General features: G+C 37.2%; 1 pseudogene; it reads right to left on the reverse strand.

Moving 5' to 3' along the window:
* Window positions 1-7,699: 7,699 nt before the first annotated feature.
* LOC143624454 (uncharacterized) lies at window positions 7,700-10,364 on the reverse strand (annotated as a pseudogene).
* Window positions 10,365-15,585: the final 5,221 nt, after the last annotated feature.

Consider the following 15,585-nt stretch of genomic DNA (forward strand, 5'->3'; position numbering starts at 1 on the left):
GTTCGATGAAGAGTTGATGGACTTTGCCATTATGGATGAAGGCAAGTTTGACCCACTTGGTGATCTAAAGCTGCTTGAAGATTTAATATATAACGAGCCAAGTTTGGGGATCAAGAAGGAGCTTTGTAAGGAGATCCATGAGATAGTTAGTGATTTGGTCCTTCCAACACCTCACCTCGATTGTGAAAAAACAAAACGCGAACCGTACTCAATCTCTATTCGGGACGTGTTAAGGTTTAAAAGTTTGGCTAAAGGAACTAGAAGGAGGATTTCTGGGCGAAGAAATCGTAGTGTGATGAAGAGATTGACTTCCCCGTTTCACTTCATTGAACCATTTTTGGGGGAATTCAAGAGTTGGTGGGCCGAGTTTAATTCATATGGTCGGGCCCATGAGAGTTGTGCAATTGGTTTCTTCCCGACCAATTGTAAAAGGAGAGTGTTGAGGAGCATAGATGGGAAGAGGATAAAGGAGAAGCCTCCTGATTGTGGTTTCAGGAGCGAGTCCGGCTGAAGACTATTCAATAAACTTAGCGCTTCCCGGGAGGCAACCCGGTAATATCTTTCCTTATTATTGTATTTTCATTTTTATTTTTATTTCCGAGTTTTGCTTGGTGTTAACAGTCGGTTTAGACCGGCTATCTCGGACGGAGCATCCCCGTTGGTCCCACAGGAACGAGTGCAGGGACAACAAACTTTTAAGTCCCGGCCATCTTACATTAACATCGTTCCTCATTTCCACGGGTTGGCTTCGGAAGACCCGTATTCGCACTTGACCGATTTTTCGGCTATTTGCGGGTCTATTGGTGATGGTGCATTCGATCAAGATGAAGTCCGGTTGCGATTATTCCAGTTTTCTCTAAAAGATAAAGCAAAACTCTGGTTTAATTCACTGCCGATGCACAGTATCAGAAATTGGGCCGAGATGCAGCAGGTGTTTCTAAACGAGTTTTATTCACTGTCGAAGACTGTCGAGGCCAGTTCAGTAATTCGTAACTTTTCACAGTTCTCTGGTGAGTTATTTCATGAAGCCTTTACCAGGTATAAAGACATGATCAGGAAATGCCCACATCACCAAATCGAATTGTGGGAACTGGTAAAGTGTTTTGTTGATGGGTTGACGTACGAGGACCGAAAACATCTTAAGGCCTCGTGTAATGGTTTGTTGCTGAATCAGCCTGAGGAAGATGATTGGGATTTTCTAGAGTTTATGTGTGAAGATTCGAAATCTGAAGCAGCAGCTGAAAGACGAAGACGGGGTAATTCATCAAGGTCAGTTAAGTCAGTCGCGAGTGAGTCTGAAAGAATTACTGAATTGGAATGTGAACTGGCTGAGTTGAAAAAAGGTAAGAAAAAAGAGGTCGGGAAAGTTGGAGTAAAATTCCTGGTTTGTGAAGATTGTGGTAAGCTCGGGCATAAGGCAGAAAATTGCCCCGAGTTTTATGATGACGAGGAGGATGAACCCGAGGAAGTTAATTATGCTTACGGGGATTCCAATGGTCAAGGGTTGAATTCAAACACCTATCACCCGGGCCTGAGGAATCACCCGAACTTTCGTTACGGGAACGCGTCTACACAGTTAAACCCGAACTTTCATGGATCGAGCCAGAACATGTCGCAGGGTAATTACCGCAAGGGCGGTTATCAGCTGTTGCAAGGTTCGTATGATCAGAATCGGGGGTATAACAAAGACGGTAACCGGGGTGGAAATTCATTGGGTAATCAGGACCAGCATAGGAGGTCCTCGGGAAATTCGGATGAGTCGGTGCACTCAAAGTTGGATGCGTTGCTGAAGGTTATGACTGATCATAAAGCTGAAACGAAGCAACAGTTCGAGTTACGAGATAAGTTGTCAGAGGCAATGATGAAGCAGATCGGTCAGCTTGCTTCAGATGTGGCAAAGTTACAGAAGAACACAAGCCAACTCCCGAGTGACACCACAGTCAACCCGAACCATTACTGCTCAAGCTCCCAGAAGGGAAACAATGTGCACATCAACGTTGTAAGTCTTTTACCTCATTTTGAAATTTCTGTTTTTGAAGTTGATTCACCACCACAGTTTGTTGAAGGGGTGGTGTAAGATTTTAGTGATGAGAGTGATTGCGTTGGTCAAAATGAAACGATTTTCCAAAATAGCTCAAAATTAAAAGTAAATGAAACATCTTTTTGTGAAAATTGTTCTTGTGATAAATGTTTTAATGAAAAGTTGACCAACATGAGAGATGAGGAGGTGGAGAATAATACCACCTCAAGTAAACTTCAAGACCCGGGAGTGCCACTTTTATCAATTCAAATCGAGAAATTTAAAACTGATCGGGCACTTATAGATCTTGGAGCATGTGTTAGTATCATGCCCGGTAGTTTATATGATCAGTATGAATTTTGCCCGTTAGAAAGGGTAAACACCACCGTGGTGTTGGCAGACCAAACTCATACACTTCCTCGGGGCATGGTGACTAACGTAATGGTTCAGGTGGAGGAATTTTTCTACCCAGTTGACTTTCTTGTACTTGACTATGCCAAACGTGTGAATAATACACAACCGAAAGTCATATTGGGTAGGCCATTCCTTGCCACAGCACATGTGGTAATTGATTGTGCTAAGGGGATATTGGAGATTAAGTGTGGGGTTCGTGATAAACGGTTACCATTGTTTGAAAATGCTACTAACCATGTTGTTGACAAGTGTGAACCCCTGAGAAAGGACCACACAAAAGAAAAATGTTTTGTGACTGACAGGAATGAGCTAAGGAGCAGCATGAAGGAGAAAGGATGGAATGAGATGTTGCACGGATTTAGAGATGGTGAGGAAGCACCTACAAGAAAGGGAAAGAAGACGAAAAAGAAAGATGTAAAGAAACCGTCAGACGTAAATGAAAAATGGCAGGATCATGTCGTTCCAAAAGGTTGGGAGGAATCTCTTGAGGAGCGCGCATGTAACGAGAAGGCTGCACGGGGGCAGGCTAGACGCTCACCTTGAATGTCATAAAATTTTCAAAAGGGTGGTATTTGTACATTTTGTATATTTTTAGTTTGCATTTTTTATTTATTTTTCACTAATTGTATTTCAAGCGTACCATCATAGCAAAAGCTAAGTGTGGGGATACCGCTTCACGAGAAAATGAGGTTTCAGTTAAGCGACCCAGAGTGATTTCATGTTCATTTTGCTGTGGTTAATCCAGGTACGTGTAAATTTTGTTGTATTTGGAACTTTGTGGGTGTAGTTCACTATAAACCCTCACGAGACCCCACTCGTCCTCCCGGGCTACCGGGGGGTTTACAGGGCTTGTTGCATATGCTAAATGCAATCGTGATTCCTACGAAAGTGAGTTAGGTCTTTTAACGTTTTAACTTATTTAACAGAATTTATTATGAAACGACTTAATTTGGCTCGGTAATTGTTTTAATAAAATTAACAGAAAATCATTTTCATAACTCGTAAAAGACCTATGTCTTACACTTGTGAGAAGCTTGCTTCTTTTCTCATATGATTAAGAACACTATGTATAATTGTTTATGGTTGATATATGATTATTGATGTTTAGTATTTCTGTGTGTTCAGTCGGTTTAGGTTTACGTTGGTCTGAACGATTTGTTACCAGTTGCTAGATAATTGATCATATGATTCTTTGATTAGATTGAATAAGACAAAACATATAATTTCCCTTAACTGAGTCACACTGGCAAGGACCGTTTGATAACCAGTGTCGTGTGTAAAGCGATTATTGATGTCTAAGGTTTTGTCTGATTGATCAGTCTGTAGTTAACCAGTAATAATTAATCGTTAGGTTGCATGGGATTACTATAGGTTGCTTACTTGAATTCCCGGGTGTGATTTGCTTTGTTAATTGATTGAAACTTGTTTACTCGTTTGCTTGTTTAACTCTAAATTCAAATCATTGCTTGTGTGATCAGCACTAAAAATCAGTTATTTCATAATAGTAAATCTGTACACGAATTACATTTACCACATACTCCTGGTGGATACGATACCTTACTTATCCTATCTATATAATTTAACTAGGTTTTTGATTGACTCAAACGACGTTCATCACAAGGGCTGGAAAACAAGTTGTGGATGCTAATGTTGTTGGTAAAAGGAAAAGGGCTGAAACAAAAGGTGGGGCTGCTATTTAGTTATGAAACTTGTGTTAGGTTTATGTTATGAAACCTATGTTATTATGTCTTTGCATTATGTTTTTGAAACTTGTTATGAAACTAGTGTTTGTAGACTCTTAACAAACGTTTGTGTAGTGTTATTATGTTTAAATCTTTGTAGACTCTTGTTATGAAACTTGTGTTTATAAGCTCTTGACAAATGTTTATGTAATGTTATTACGTTAAAGTGTTAAATTTGTTGTTAAGAGGTTGTCCTTGCAGTTTTTTTATGAAACTTATACATTGTTGCATGACATAACTTGTTATGAGATGTGAAGTTTGTTTATGCATTTCATTAGATGCCAAAAAGTGTCATTTCAGGGATGACAAAAAGGGCCATTTCATGGATGACTATATATTGGTTTTGCAAGATAAAAGTGCATAATGCATATGCATTTCATGAATGTAATATTTGACAGAGAAAGAGTTCAACACACAAACAAACTGAATAAACAGCAAAACATAAAGAGCTAAACATCCATCATTAACACAAATACATGCATTACATTGATGCATTAAAGTACTTGTATTAGGCCACAAACAACACTTTTACATAAGATTACTAAAGTCAAACATAAAAATCTAAAGTCAAAGTCAGTGAAATAGATAATAGCAAATGAAAAACACCCATAAAATGCATAGCATTTGTTTTAGCCTTTTGTTCTCATTACCCATTTCTCTTCCAATTTCTTCAAGTTTTGAGTTCAGCTTAAACAACTTTCTTGCATTTTGTTTATGTTCATTAATTGACTTCAAAAGCCTTGGTATAATAGCACCTGCTCTTTAACACAGGGAAGGGGGGGGGGGGGTTCAAGCTAAAGAACAAACCCACCGTTTCATCTTTTTAATAAAACATTATGAATTCAACTAAAAATTGGAGCAACAAAGATGAATTAAGTAAACATAAACAAATTTTACCGCCCTAACACAACAATAGAATCGTCGACCAGGATTATATGATGTCCAGGACGTTCGAATGATGGTTGGAGAACCACAAGAGCACATAACCATGATCGATTTTGAGGAATTAAGGTTTGCTGGGATTTTGATGAATTATGGTTTATACGATTATGAATTGGGGGAAAGTAATTTAAAGACAGGGAGAGAGAAAAGAAAAACAAAAACAAAAACAAAAATATAATAGTGAAATTACCCAAATACCCCTCATTTAAATAATGAAATTACGCAAATACCCCGGACATAACGGATGAAAATTGACAGGGTTAAGAAAGGTACTAAAAATGCAAGTTTTTTGAAACTGAGATAGCAATTTGCACAAAATAAATAATATGTACTAAAGTTGCATAGTTGACCAAACCACAGTTACTAAAATAGCATTTAACTCTTTAATATTTTAAGACATACCACTTCCACGTGAGATGCGCTTCTTCAAGTGCTTCCTTGGTTAAACCAAAACATTAATGAAAATTATGGCCTGCGATAATACAAAATCTTGGTAGTAACGAAAAGTAACATTCAGATTAGGGATAAGAATGTTAGTACAAATCAAACCTGCTTTGTGTTGGCACCCAGCATGAATAGGTCAGTTGTAACCATTGCTAGCTGCAAAATACCAAACCAGAATATTAGTGTATGAGCGTGCGCGTGTGAATACAAATAATCCATTATTCAATGAAAGAAGATATAAAATAAAATTTTTACAATGTTAACTCCAACGATTTTAAGCTGATAAAGTTCAAACTCAAATTTGGCCCACATGTATGAGTGTTTCAACCCCAGTCCACTTTTTCCGTTTCTGGAGTAAGTTTTATTGATTTTATTCATTTAGTATTCTATCCATTTTATCCATATGTGGCATAAGCACGAATGCATACACGTAAACATAAAAAGTCAAATAGATCAAACCAAAAAACATATCATTACCCCATTTGTGTAACATCGACAATTGTGATGACCAACTATCAAATCCAAATCGGTATCCCGGTTTTGGTAACACTGTGTATTGCAACCCCAACATCAACACTCCAATATCTCAATTTTAACAGTTTCTTCATTTTCCTGGTTTGCAAACACAACGCATTTTATACAGTAAACTAATATAACGACAGTTTCTTCAATTTCGAATCAAAATTCCATAACAAAACCACAACGCATTTTATACAGTAAACTAATATAACGACAGACTAACCTGAATTCGATTGAGTACAATAGGCCACACCACCGTCGCTTCACACTGGTTCAAACGAACCTAAAATGGACTGATTAACTGACCTAGTACAAGGTGAATAGGAACAGGTCGGTCTATGGGATTAACTTCGCCAGAGAGTAGTAAATAAGGTAGTTGGCCGGCGAATAGTATATAGGATCATATATATAACGACGTCTCAAGTAGAGAGAATGAAAAGAGGGGTAAATTACCAAAATGAACATCTTATATGTATTATAATGTAATATAGATAAGCTACAATATAGTAGCTTTTAAGAAATATTGATATCACTATTATTTGATAAAATAGTACTTATGCAAAATGCAGGAAAAGAAAAATCACCTACCTAACGCCTATCGATAACATCGCGTAGTCAACTAGAAACAATAAAACCGAGCAATAACCAAATACTCACTTTGTTGCCCCTCACCACTTGTTATATTCAACTTTTGCAATGATGCAAATTCATATTTCCCTAAAGAATATGTTTGACCATAAAAGTCAAAATAAATACATAACATCTAATGAAACTACAGGAGATCAAAATCATTGGTTCAAGTTTCTTTTTGGAAATTTTTGAGCCCCGGGGTTTATAAATATATCTATGAAGATGATTCATGATACATGAATAACAATGAAAAACTACCCTATTAATAAAAAAAAATCCTCATTCTACTATGACTTTTAACGGTGTGAAGATTGCTGTCAACTGTATTTACCAAAGCAGAAAACCGAAACTTGTATCACGTATGTAGATGGCAAGAAACACATCACCTTGCTGCAAAAATGGAATCAGAAAGGTTTTATTAATTGATATAGATTCAACACCGAGTTTTCCCTCCATTATTAATCAACCTTTTTGTTGAATCTTTTTAATCCTGCAAATGAAAAAAAAAGATGAAATTGTAAAGTTAACAAAAGCGCGATATTTTTCAGTCTGTTATAAATACTAACTCATTTTTGATCCCTTGTTAATTTGATACTTAGTTGACGGTTTCATCTGATGACCTGCTGAATGGTGTCGTGGAGGTTAAATGCAGACATGTCAAGCCACATCCTACCAGCTGTCAGGTATGCAGCTGATGTGGCATGACACGTGATCATTTAAGTGTTTACATCCACATTACCATTCAGCATGTCAAAAATCATTTTTTCTGTTTTTGGTTTGGTTTGAGCCCAAACGACCCACTCATGCACCCTACTAGTCATTAGACACTTGAATAATTAATAAACTTTGTATTGCGATACTTCACAAAAACAATGAATTTAGTATTCACCTGAAAACGATCATGTTCTATCAATAGATCGCGCGCTATCACATCGTCCACAAGAAAGACGTCTAAGTCATTACTTCATGCATAATGTTTTGTACTCTTCTAGATGTCTTGTCTCAAAGTAGATAAACCTAGTATATCACAACTCTCATTGGCTGCTGGCAATTCTTTAGCCAACATTGCATATGTATGAAAGTTAGGAATTCTATTTCTTGATTCCATTAAACGTAAAAAACGCACACATGTATCCATGTCAGCATCTTTAGCAACCCCATCAATCAGAACCGTCCAAACAATTTCATCAGCATCCCATTCTTGATCCAACATGTTCTCAAATAACTCACCAGCTTTACCCGTTTGCCCAATTTTACACAAACCACAAATTACCAATTTATAAAATTTAATACTAGGTTCAAAACCGTCTCCTCACATCAAATTAAAGAACTCTGAAGCGGTTTCAATTTTAAAATTCTTACAGTGAGCGGATATAAGCGAGGCATATATATTCACATCGCGAGTTATTCACTTTTCTTCCATTTTGTAAACAAGTCAACCGCTTCTGTAATCTTACCTTCCTTACACAAGCCCGAGATTATGTTATCGTAAGTGTCAACCGTTGGTTCACACTTGTATTCTAACACTCTATCCAAAAGATTAGCAAAAGTCGACTTTTCTAAACCTTTCATCAAGACACAAAATGTTTGGTAGCTCGGTTTGCATCTCCTGTTGACCATTGTTTTAAGAAGTGAAAACGCGCGATTCACTAGATTTAACGACACGTAACCATCGATTAACAAAGTATACGTCACGTGATCGGGAACAATTCCTTTATTTTCCATTTTGTTTAATAATATCTCTACTTTATCTACACTTCCTTCCCTACATAACCCGTAAATTAACGAACTATACGTTAATAAATTTGGCATGCAATTCTTGTTCCGCATTTCATCAAAAATCTTGAACGCAAATTCGACATTACCGTTTCGACATAACCCGTCAATTAAAGATGTGTAGGTAATCACATTTGGGGATAATTCTTTGTCGACCATTTCCTCAAATAACTTTTATGCTTCGCTTAATCGATTCGTTTTAGATAAACATGATATTATCGGGTTAAAACTTTCAACATCGGGCTTGCAATTACTCGTTTCCATCTTTTTTAACAACGAAAGTGCAGCTTCTACATCGCCTTTTTTGCAATAACCGTCTATTAAAGTCGTGAAATGGACTTTATTCGGTTTCAATCCTTGGTCAACCAGTTCATTAAAAAAAGTCAACGCTCGGTCAAGATCCCTAGTCTTACATAACCCTTAAATAACTTCAGCATAAGACCACTCATTTGGTTTGCATCCATTTGCCTTCATCAAACTCAATAACCTAACCGCATTGTTTAAATCCCTTTGTATGATAAATCCAAAACTTAATGTGTTATACGTAACTGCAGTCGACAACGGGCCTACTTTCATCATTTTACTCAAAAGAACCATGCCCTCTTGAAAGTTTTCCATCAAGCATAACATATTAATGATTTCATTATACGTCTCGGTGTTTGGCAAATTACCATTTTGTCGCCCCTCCATCCAATCAAAAACCATAAAAGCAGCATCAAACCTACTTGTCATACCTAACTCATGTATCAAAGCATTATAACTAATTGTGTTTGGAATCAAACCATCTTTTAACATCTTATGGTAAAAATCGACTGTTACTTCGGGCTGCTGCGTACGAAATAGCTCGCTTATAAGAGCCGTGTAGGTATGCTCGTTTAACAAACAACCCGTTTTCCTCATAACGGTTACAAGATCAATCGCCTCCTTCACGCGCCCACTCGCACCTAACACAGAAATCGGCACCGTAAACGTATAAACAGTCGGTTCAATGTCCTCCTTATCCATCATTTCATTCAACATATCCAACCCCTCATCGACCCGACCGGCATTGCACAACCCGTTTATCAGATTCGTATACGACGCTGAATTGGGGTTGTACCCGTCCTGAATCATCATCCGATCAAACACCCGAAACGCAGATTCCAAATCACTAACCCTGTAATACCCAAGAATCATCGAACTGCAAGTAAACACGTCCGGATGCAAATCATAGTCAACCATCTGGTCAAACAACACCTTGGCTTCCCGAACCATCCCGCGTTTATACAACAAGTTAATCATGGTGTTATACGTTAACAAAGTCGGGCTAACAGCCATCTGTTGAAACACACCGCGCACAGCTTCCACCATTTGAAACTTGGCCATTTGAATCAACAAGGCGTTACAAACATATAAACTATACCGGACGCCTACGCCTTTATTATTAAGCTCAAGCTCATTTAAATATTCAACAATATCCATAAGTTGTTTCTCATTTCGAGACTCTTTGACCATCAAAACTCGAATGTACTCGGTATCGGCTACCCGGGACTCGTCCTTTCGCTGACTAAGCGATTGAGCATGGCCTTGTAACAATTGAAATCGTGTTTGTAATAATAGATTTTAGAGATCTAGTAAAAGAAGTGAATGACTAGATCTAGGTCTTTAACGGTGGTTAGGATTCTAGTGACGTGAGAGTGGGTGAGTTTGTGGCTGACGTGTTTTAATTCGAGGTTTTCGATCCAGCGGGGATTATTGGAGGATAATAACTTGGAGACATTGGTGACGACTAAATTAGACTTAGGAGGGACGTGAGATTGTGATGAAAATGATAATGATAATGTAGTTGTACGGAGGAGAGTGAAGAAGAGAGATTTAGGGTTTAGAGGTTTTACCATTTCGTTATGTTATGAATTGGTGATGGGGAGAGGTTGGTTATTAGCAGTGTTGATAAATAAGTCGTGTTTGGGTATGACCTGGTCAACCTGTTTAATTAACAGCCAAACAGGTCCACCCCCAAAGGTATTTATTCAACAGGTCTAACCGCTAACCCTTTATGACCCATTTTATGATGTACTAAAGTTTTACCAGTTACTAGACCTAGCCATTGAGACATCCATTTTTCATCTCTAGTGATAAATTAGGTTAATATGTTCCTTTAGGAAGATATATAATAATTCTTTTATCTTTTTTCCCTCAAAATCCTTCTGGGAAAAGTATATCTACATACCTGAATTTAGTCGTATGTGGAAATTTCGAGTCGCTATAACCATTCAAAAAGCCCGGGTTCGCAGGGTACGGCTGATTCCTATTCTTGATAGCCAAAAACACAACTCTTCATATAACCGTAAACGGGCTGCCTTGCGGTTTCTTGAACCGATAAATATCGGTCCCACAAACCAATACAATAATTGTAGTAATCATGGTCCCAGCTGAAATTCCATACCCCCATCCTCCACCCTTATGTTCTTGTATATAAAATAAAACTGTAACCGCAAAAACAGACCCAAGGCTAACACAAAAGTAAAAACGGTTGAAAAAGTAGACCATTGCTTTTTCCTTTTTCCGGTTGGAAGTATCGAACTGGTCTGACCTGAAACCTGAAACGCTTGACTTTAGTCCGCCACCACCTAATGCTATGGTGAAAAGTGCAACATACAGCATCGCGAGTTGACTTCCGCTAGCTTTTATACATTGGCTCTTGCTCCAGGTCTCCATGTCACAATGTGGTGGTTTCATGCCCAGGATTGTTGTTGCTAGAGTCAATAGTGTCACACCCTGTTCATGATGAAAAACTTATGGTTACTTTAAAGTTTGTAATCTCTTTTAATGTTAAACGCAGATTTTAACGTAAAACTGGACCAAACCGTATAGACTTTAAATCGACTTAACCGAGCGGTTTTCTTTATTGTTTTGACGGTTAGGCCGGTTATGTTTACTTTAGGGACCTATTGCTTTAACTGAGATATATTAGTGCTAATAAGTTATAAGGTTTTTATGATTCTTTACTTAAACCTTGCAATTAATTCTAATATATAAGTTATATGCTTACCACTGCACATACAGATGCAAAGACAACAATAACGGCCAAGTTTAGCATCCGCCAAGAATCCCCCAAACAAGGCTAAAATATTAAGAACCCCCATGAAGGTTGTCACGGTTACTGCAGATTTTGTGGCTGAGATATTCATTTATGTTGTTAGATATGTTACCAGACTCATCGAAATCCCGGTCACACACAATCTTTCTGCGAGCTCGATTACTACAAAGAAAGATACATACATTGGTTAATACTTAATAATTAGACTTACTCAAGTAAAAAAAACTTAGTGAAAAACTACCTAGGATGAGCGCGGCTGCAAGCCACCCTCCGGTTTTCGAGTGGTCAACAGGATTTCCTCTAAAATCAACAGCATCATCTTTATGAGATTTTGAAATAGCCAAAAACGCCTATTATAAGAAAAGTTTAGCATCAGAATTACAAAATGAATGTTATGATATGAAGAGAAGAATTACCATTGGGAAAATTTATAAGACATAATTTAAAGAATGTATGGTGATACTGGAATGCACAAGTTAGTTGGTTACTTATAAGAAGAAGAAGATGATGATTTAGGTTTAGGTATTGCTATTATGCACAAGTTATTAGTTAGTGACTTATATAAAGATAAAGAAGATCTCTGTTAGTCATTAAAAGTTGATCCTTGAATTTACGTGTTGGTTTGTACATTTTCCTTTAATGTTATGATATACTTTTATCAAAGTTTGATACGATATGAAGATGATTTGTTTAAGAAAAAATGATAGGAAACCAATTCTCTAATATTGTTTTACAACCTCAAGAAAAAATTCTGGTTTTGAAAGTGGGAGGGGGTTATTATGTAAAAATAGTTATTATACTAAACTTTAAAACTCTGTTTATAAAAGGAAATCATTTTCATCCATCAAATAATTCAAACTATTTTAAGTCAGGTAATATCGTACAAGTTTATTATGTGATTATCTATGAGAACGCGCTCACACATATATACATCCAAGATAAAATGAACTGTTTATTTGGATAATTTAGATAAATATATCCTCCTAACTGTTAATTGTACCTTTGCTAAGTGTTGAATTATTATTGAAGCAGAATTAATTTTGTAACAGAATCTGTAAAAAAGTAAAGAAAAGTTGTAATATGAGGATTTGAGGGTACACCATTATCTTACCCCTAGTCTACTAGTACTAACCCAGCCAGCCATGGGGCCCATAACAGCGGGGTACAGACCACAACAAAAATGACCCTGAGGTACACCAACCCTCATGTGGGTTGCATTTTTGACTGACAATTATAATGGACCTTCCATTTAGAGGTGCACAAACCGGTTTTTTTTAAAAAACCGGTTTTTTTTAAAAAACCGGTTCGGTTAATAACCGGACCGGTTAATAACCGGTTTTTTTCTGTCAACACCCTAACCGGTCTAACCGGTTAGGACCGGTTTAGAAACCGGTTAATAAACCGGTTTTTTAATAACCGGTTTTTAGGTTAACCGGTTTTTTTTTTTTTTAATAACCATTATTTTTTCACAGTATAAACAAACCGGTAACTATAAGGCAAACCGGTAACTACAAGGCAAAACGGACTGACCGAAGCCATTCTTTGCTTTCGTTATTAGGGTTCTTTGCTTGGAAGATGAGTATGAGTGTGTGTTGGTGAATGTGTTTTCAACAAACCAAAGATTAAAAACACATAACTTTCATTTATAGTTTTTACATTAAAAATACAAACATTAAATCGTTATCGCATATTCGTAACTCAAAAATACAAACATTAAAGAATGCTTAGACACGATTACATGAACAACTTGCTGTTTCTTACTCATGATTTGCCTCCATGTTTGCTGTTTCTTTAACTAATTTTCTTCGCTATCCGATCCCGAGCTATTTCTTAGGTAATCGTCGTACGCGGCTTCTTCATCGGTCATTGGTTGAGTGTGTCCTTCATTGACCTCGTCTTCATACAAGCCCGCTTCATACTCCATTTCCCCCTCGAGTGAGCGTTGATGTTGTGCCCTATCTAAAGAGTCCAAGTAATCCTTGTAGCAAATCGACATCTCTATAGCTGGTGCAGTGAGTCGAGTCCTCCTAATCGATATAACCCTGCCAGAAACAGAAAAAGCAGACTCCGAAGCTACCGTGGAAGCTTGGACCGTTAGTAAATCTTTGGCCATGAGGTACCGACCACACATCCGTTGTTAAGTTTACAACAGTTTGTAAGTTTGAAAAGTATGAAATTAGTTCGGATTTAGCGTTTTTCCATGCTTTAAGACAATCTCTTCTAAGGGTCGAACGACTTACGTGTTGGTAGCGTGGTTGAACATAGTTTTGCATCATCTCCGTGAATTGAGGGTTGTCGAAGTGGTTGAAAGGAAGTGTTTGTTGAATCACAAAGTTTGAAAACTTTTGACGTACCGCTTCAACGTCGTACGTAAACACTGCTCCTTGATTCGTCATCTCCGGCTGCGAACTACTTCCCGATTCGTCCTTCAAGGCCTTGCAAAAGGGCCTTTGTACATGCGCTTTTAAAGTGGAGTTTGCATCTTTGCCATAAAACTTCAAACAATGTTTGCATCGAGCTTTTTGGCTACCGTTAGACATTTCGCATAGGTCGAAATGTTGCCAAACATCATGGTTACGTTTCGTGGGGATGACCCGAACGACCGTTTCTCCCGTGTTCGAGGCACCCATGTTGACGGATGAACCAGCACTTTGGGAGGCCATGATAATCGACTACGAAATAAGAGTGGTATACTCGAGTATGAAATAAACGACTACGAAATAAGAGCGTATGGAGTGGTAATGTGGTATAATTGAGCGTGAGATAACAAAATAATCGCGTATGAAATAAACGTTTAGAGCGTTTGGAGTTGTATAATCGAGTGTGATCTAACCAATACCCAACCTAAACTATATACAGATGTTTGTGGGGGTAAAATGGTAAAAAAAAAAAAAAACGGGCATATAGCCGTTTTACAACGTTCAAAAACCGGTTATGGAGAAACCGGTTAACCGGTTTTTCCACAACGGTCAAAAACCGGTTTTTTTATAAACCGGTTAACCGATTTTTCCATAACCGGTTATTAAAAAAAACCGGTTTTTCCATTAACCGGTTCGTTAACCGGTTTTGGATCTAGAACTTGTAACCGAAAGACGAACCGGCGGTTTGTAAACCGGTCAAACCGGTTTTCGTAAAAACCGGTTTCCGGTTTAAACCGGTAAACCGGTTCCCCAACCGGTTTTTTTGACCATCTCAACTTCCATTGCCATGGACATGGTTCATGTTCATCCATCAAATAATTTAACTATTTTTTTTTCTTGAGTTTCATAAGTAGTTATATTTGATTATTATATTATTTATGAGATAGAAAAAATATTATTATACGCGGATAATGTCTGGTGGAGAACTTCTCACGACTCTTTCCTTGTTTACTAATTAAGAACAAAACGATTCAAAACACAACGTAAAACAATAACTCTAAACCATCTATTTATGTTAAAACTCTAATGTGTTAACCAAGATTTCTAATTAGACTAAAACTAGGAAACAAATAAATTAATTAAAATAAATTAATATTTCTAACTCTAATGATATCTCTACAACTCCGTTATTGTCTATATATTCTCTTTCTTGATTATCTTTATTGTCAACTTTTAATATTTAACCCCTCAGATTTGTTAATTTACCATTTCAGACCTTAATCAAGATTAGCACTTCATTAATAAACAAGAGTGGTGATGAGTTCTCACAAAGGCACCGTGTTTTTGCGTTTTTTATTCAATTGTTTTCAATAATTGGTTTCAGAGGGTGTAACATCCAAGGGAGAGTTTGAAGAACCGAAGCAAATCAACCCAGTGCAGTCTAAACCTTCGTGGATCAACAAGGTGAAGAAAGACTCGGAACTTAAGTGGATGAAATAAAGGGATTTGGGGTACCTTTACTTAATTACATGAATGGTAGCATGGCATATGAAACTTATGAATTCGACATAGTCACAATTTTTTGCCACATTGTAAAACACTTGATCTTTAACATCAACACATTAAATATCTGTTATTTACTATTTCACTAAAGTACAT

This window comes from Bidens hawaiensis, unplaced genomic scaffold (genome assembly GCF_021521415.1).
Source record: "Bidens hawaiensis isolate Kalapana, Puna unplaced genomic scaffold, B.hawaiensis_p1.1 tig00003781_1, whole genome shotgun sequence".
Classification (NCBI taxonomy): Eukaryota; Viridiplantae; Streptophyta; class Magnoliopsida; order Asterales; family Asteraceae; genus Bidens; species Bidens hawaiensis.